This window comes from Elaeis guineensis, chromosome 8, assembly GCF_000442705.2.
Source record: "Elaeis guineensis isolate ETL-2024a chromosome 8, EG11, whole genome shotgun sequence".
Taxonomy (NCBI): Eukaryota; Viridiplantae; Streptophyta; class Magnoliopsida; order Arecales; family Arecaceae; genus Elaeis; species Elaeis guineensis.
Window position 1 is genome coordinate 113,740,327 of NC_026000.2, and position 6,259 is coordinate 113,746,585.

Below are 6,259 nucleotides of genomic sequence, written 5' to 3' on the forward strand. Positions count from 1 at the left end.
AATTTATTTTACATCGCTAATAATTAAATATATTTTCAATAATAATTTCATAAAAAAATAATTTTAGATTTTTTTACCAAGAAAATTTTTCATCCAAAAATTTTAACAAAAAAAGGATATTAAAAAAATATTCATGATGAAAAATAAAATTAATTTTCTTTAATCTAAAAAATTTTTGGTCTAAAAAAATTTTCCAAAATAATTTCATCAAAAAAATTAATTTTTTATTAATAAAAAATTTTATATAAATAGATTTTTTCTTTGAAAAAAGTTTTTTTCTTTAAAAAAGTACATATATAAAAAATATAATTATAATGAAAAGTTTAATTTTCATCACTAATAATTGTTGTAAGAACAGTTTTTCGACTTTCCTAATGGAATCGACATTATGGGAGATCGATAGCTTTGAGGTCTTCGATCTTTAAGGAGCTCATCTTCTTCTTGAAGTTCTCGTTCTGAAAATTTGAGTACAAGAATATCGCGATGATTCTAAGATCACGAGAGAAATCTATCAAGATTGAGATTTAGAGGATATGATAGAAATAAAAAGTTAGAGATCGAGAAGCTCATATATTGCATGCATGTGAGGATCGAGCTTGAGATATCCATCAAGAATTGTGTGAGTATCAAAGATCTAGTAATTAACCAGAATCAAAGTAGACCTGTGGATAGTGCAAGTTGTATTATAAAGCACAAGCTCATATTTATGTTTTGCATTGCTAGGAAGATAAGTGCTCGTATTTGTCTTCTCATGATTGAAACTCCTACGAAGATATATTTGAGCGTCGATCGATGCAAAAAATATGGTATCTTTTGAGATCGTGAAAGTCATGCTAGAATGTGCTGCTTAACTATATGGTTTCTATATGAAAGGAGGCTCCTTCCATGTAGCTTAAGACAGACACTCTATCAGAAAGATTCATTGATATCACTAGTAACAGTGACAACGATGAATAGATGAATTTTACGTCACAAATAAATATATAGCTCATTTCATTCAAAAGGATCTATTCATTCTAATCTGCAAATATCATCCACTTTCATATAATTTTTTCATACAAAAAATTCGATCTGGATCATAACTCATATTTACTTCTTTATCATGTAAAAAGAAAAAAATGTATACATTTGCTATAAAAAATAGATGCAGTTACCTTACACAAAATCAAAAATTTAAATTTTATGATTCTTTTAAATTTTTAATTTTTTTACATATTGACGATGAAAATATTTTCATCATAAATAAAAATATTTACGATAAAAATAAAAGTTTCATCATAAATACTCGATTATTTATGATGAAAAATTTTTATCATAAATAATAAGTAATTTTTATTTTTTTTTAAATTATTAATTTTTTAAATATTGATGATGAAAATATTTTCATTGTAAATAATCTAGTATTTACAATAAATATTTTATCTTCATCATAAAAGTTATTTATCTATGAAAATTTTTTTTATCAAAAATTATGAGTAATTTTTTATTTTTTTAAAAATCTAATTTTTTTAACTATTGACGATAAAAATATTTTTATTATAAATAATCAAGTATTTATGATAAAAAAATTTTCCATCATAAAAAGTATTTATTTATGATAAAAATTTTTTATCATAAATAATGAGTAATTTTTAATTTTTTTAAATTTTTGATTTCTTTAACTATTTATGATGAAAATATTTTCATCGTAAATAATCAAGTATTTATGATGAAAATTTTTTTCATCATAAATACTCAATTTTTTATGATGAAATATTTTCATCATGAATAATCTATAATTTTTTAATTTTTTTTAAATATTGATGATGAAAATAATTTGCATCGAGAATAATCTTATTTCTGATGAAAAAATATTTTTTATCGTAAATACTTAAATTATTTATGATAAAAATATTTTCATCATAAATATTTAAAAATATAAAATTAAAATAAATAATATATTATTTATGATAAAAATATTCATCATAAATAATGTATATTTATGATGGAATAATTTTTTCATCGCTGATACACAACTATTTATGATGAAAAATTATTTTTATCATAAATATTTTATTATTTATGATCAATTTTATTTTTTATCATAAATACAATTAGTGACGATGAAAATATTTACGTTGTAAATAATTTCGTTGCAAAAATACTCTTTTCTTGTAGTCTGAGAGCTCTTGCTTCTAAATAGATTTTTGAATAGATCATTATTGTAGAGAGTTAATCCTTTGTTTCTTTTTTAATTAGATTTGAATTCTTTTAATCGTGATCCGATGTCCTAATCTTAAATGGTTTCTCGATCATCTATAGTTCAAATCTAGATCTAGAGGCAGATCAACATGCATGCACATCAATGATCTTTTTTTGATTTTAGCATAATCATTTTCTTAGTTTTTAGTTTGCTGGCTATCTATTAATTATTGATAAATTTGAATGCTTGCTTCCTCTAGATCTGAATCATCCCATATCAGTTCGTGATTTCTTATGGCTCGATTGTTGATAGAGCCTCTGTCATTTTTATTTTGAGTCCTATAATTTTTATCTTTTGTGTCTTGTAATAAATTTGATCTTTAAATTGGATTTGATTTGTAATTGAATCCTGATTGGAGTCAACTATGTTCAGTTTGAGTTAGTCACCTTGAAGATGTATAAATTTGAATCAGATTCTTATCTAATTGGGCGTTTGAGGTTGGTAAAAAAGGATGTGCACGTGAGAACTAGAAATCTAATTTCTTTCTCACTGTAATCCTTTCTCTATGCCCCTCCCCACTTCACGCACGGGATTTAACGCCTTCCTCATCTGGGGTTTTCGCACCTTTCTTCTTTTAAAAAGGAGAACAAAGGATGTTGTAAAGGATAGATGATTGAGAATAATATTTTTATTTTCTTATTTCTATGTATTCTCTTCTCCCTCCCTTCCTCTATCTATTATTCTTCCTTCTTCTATCCCCCTCTTCCCTCTCTTCCTATTTTCCTCTCTTCCTTCCTCCTCTCTATCGTCTCTCTTCCAAATTTCTCGAAGGTTTGAAGGTGAAGAATGATGACTCCTCGATGAAACCCATCAAGACCCATAGGGTCCCCACCAGCATCTCCCTTTTCTACAGTTACATCCTCCCTGCACTGCCATCTACCCTTCAAGGATCCAATTTCAACATCTCTTATTTTCTATTTTGCCATATTGCTATCATCTTTTGATAGATTCAATCCTTTCAAGATTGCTGAAATTAAAATTTACCTTCATTATTGTAGGATAGTTTTTTGCAAGTTCGGATCAGATCTCGTGACCTTGAATAATGGAAAGATTTATCGACAACTGCAGCCTGATTTGAGATTCGAATCCTCCCTCATCCATTCATCAACGTGTTGTCAGATCTCTTACTTCTAAATAGATTTCTGAGTAGATCGTTATTATAAAGACTTAATTCCTTATTTCTTTATTAATTAGATCTGAATTCTTTTAATCATGATTTGATGCCCTAATCTTAGATGGTTTCTCAATCATCTATGGTCCGAATCTAGATCTAGAGGTAGATCAACATACATGCACATCAATGGTCTTTTCTCTGATTTTAGCATAATCATTTCCTTAGTTCTTGGTTTGCTGGTTATCTATTAATTGTTAATAAATTTGAATACTTACTTCCTCTAGATCTGAATCATCTCACATCAGTCTGTCACCAAAATTTTCCTACATGTAATATTGACTTATTCATTATTAAATTATTTTCTACGATTAGGTTATATATCTGTGTCTCCCTTTCTCAGTGAATGAGTCATGAGAATTTCACATTAGTGGTCTCATACTCTGTCATAGTTAAACGACCAGTCAAAAAACTGTTGAGTCCTCATTTCTGTCTAAGCATATTGTAATTCATTAGCCTCTCTAAATAGTAAGGATGTAACATGTGCATTATGACATTCTTTTTCTTTACACACAGAACACTACATACATAGGGGCAATCTTCTTAGAACCATGGAAGTCCTATATAATATTGTACATGAGACCAGACGTGGCGATTACGTAGTATAAGATAAGGAAATTGTCTATTTGTCAACATGACAATCAGTAACTAACGTATTCTTGGAAATTTAGAAACGTTCAGAAAGAAGTTTACAATTCTTTGAAGCAGATAAGTTAACTAAAGAGAAGGCTGTGATTGAATTGCTTTCTTGTCTTGAGCTAATAATGATCAAGTCTTATTTGTATTAATTTCATCTGCTGGAACAAAAGGAAACGCCCTATTTTTCATTTATAGTCATGGAATGCAAAGAATAGCTGCAAATGCTGTGTTTTCTTGGAACGGCAGTGGGTTGTAGGGAATGAAGCAAGACTTTGGAAATGCAAAATCTGAGAACATTCATCGAGTACAAAATATCGAAGAGAAGTGGTGTTTACATATAAAGAAAATACAGTTTTGCTAACGAGGATAAATGAAAATTTTATTATGCTGTGTTAAGATCTGAACAAGCATAGCAGTAGATATACTAATCATAAGCATTTGACTCTCATACTCAAAATGAGAATAATTTTTGAAGAAGTTTGACAAACTAATAATTTTCAGAATAAGGTTTACCTGGAGGAGAAATGTTCCGATTTGTTTTTAATATGTCATGGAGCAATGTTTCCATGATAATTGAGAAGATATAAAATCCTTCAAGGTAGCTTCAAACTCGATAAAATAATTAAAAAGTATGTAGATGAAATATTGTCATATAATGCATAAATTTTCAAAGGTCCTCAAGTAATTTGTCTCAGTGGTACAAAGCAATCTTTCACTTTTTTCCTGAAGCAAGCACGGTAATTGTTATGGCTGACAATGGAACTGGTGGAAAGTTTTCTAAACAAACAAATTTGAACATTCATCAAGCTTTACAATCAATCGATCACAGATCCATGAGCTCCTCTTATTGAGTTTAATGAAATTATAGTAAAATTCCATTCCTTTATTTATTGAAGGAAAATAATGGTCTCATCATTTAGCTAGAGCTTGCAAAATTAAATCATATAACGTAATGTTTGTATCATTTGAACTGTTTCTCAAGTTACCGAACATTCACATACCTTCAAAACATTTTTAGTAGGCATTATCTTACACTTTTTTCCATTTATACATATTTTCTAGAATATATGTATCAATGCCATGCTTTATGTTAAATGTTACCAGAACTAGAATTTATAATACCAGTTTCAGCATAAAATATTACGTCCCAAATCTGAGATATAACACGGCCATGCTATCGAGAAATGAGGTCCATGATAATACGAAGCCAATCAATCATAATCAGCTAAAATCTATCAAAAAATAAGTTATAATAAAAGATTTAATTTCATTATTCATCAAATAATTAAACTAATATTGGTTTGGAGCATCTAAATTCAAAAGCAAATACCAACCTAAATCTCAACATTCGTAAATAGACAACTACAAATCCATGATCATAAAATAAACTAAACTTCTACTACTAAATTTTCAAGCTTGCTATGTAGATCCCCAAGCTTAAATCCTTCGTCGGTCTTAACCTTTTTCCTTTGTAAAAAAAAATAAAAAGATATGAGCTACACTAGCTCAGTAAGTAGAATCGGTGTTTCCTTATCAGATTAAGCATAAGTTTTTTTATAATAATACAATAATTAGAAAGTAACAGATATTATAAAAATAAATATTTCATAGAGCATATAATAAAATAAGTTATAAATCAAATCATGCTTACATAAATCATGAATATTTCATAAATATGAATCATAAATCATTCTTGTCATGTATTTGTATTATGTTTCAAAATATTGCTCACAAATATTCATGCTAAAGTCACTATTATATCCATGACAGGATCATATTTCTTAATCGACAGAATTCTTATTTTATGTGCTAACTTTATATCCGTTAGTGAGGCTATGTTTCGTGTGGATGCTAGTACCGGACGTCGACTTTTTTGAAGAAATTCGTTCATAGCTATCTAAGAGCCTTTGAAATCCTTATGCCTTTTTCTTAAAACATACATATATATATATAGAAAAATAATAAAATTTATGCTTCATAATTATGCTATTTCGTAAAACACATTCATAGAATCAATACTCATAATAAAACATGCTTTTTCATATCACATATGCTAATCCTTATTTTATGAAAAATATAATTTCATCGATAATAATTTTTTGCATGAAAAATATGATTATTTAAAAATAAATAAGGAGCGTAAGATTCACTTACCTCATTCGTCTTAGATCTTCAGACTTCGTTAGAAGAATCAACTAATCCTATTT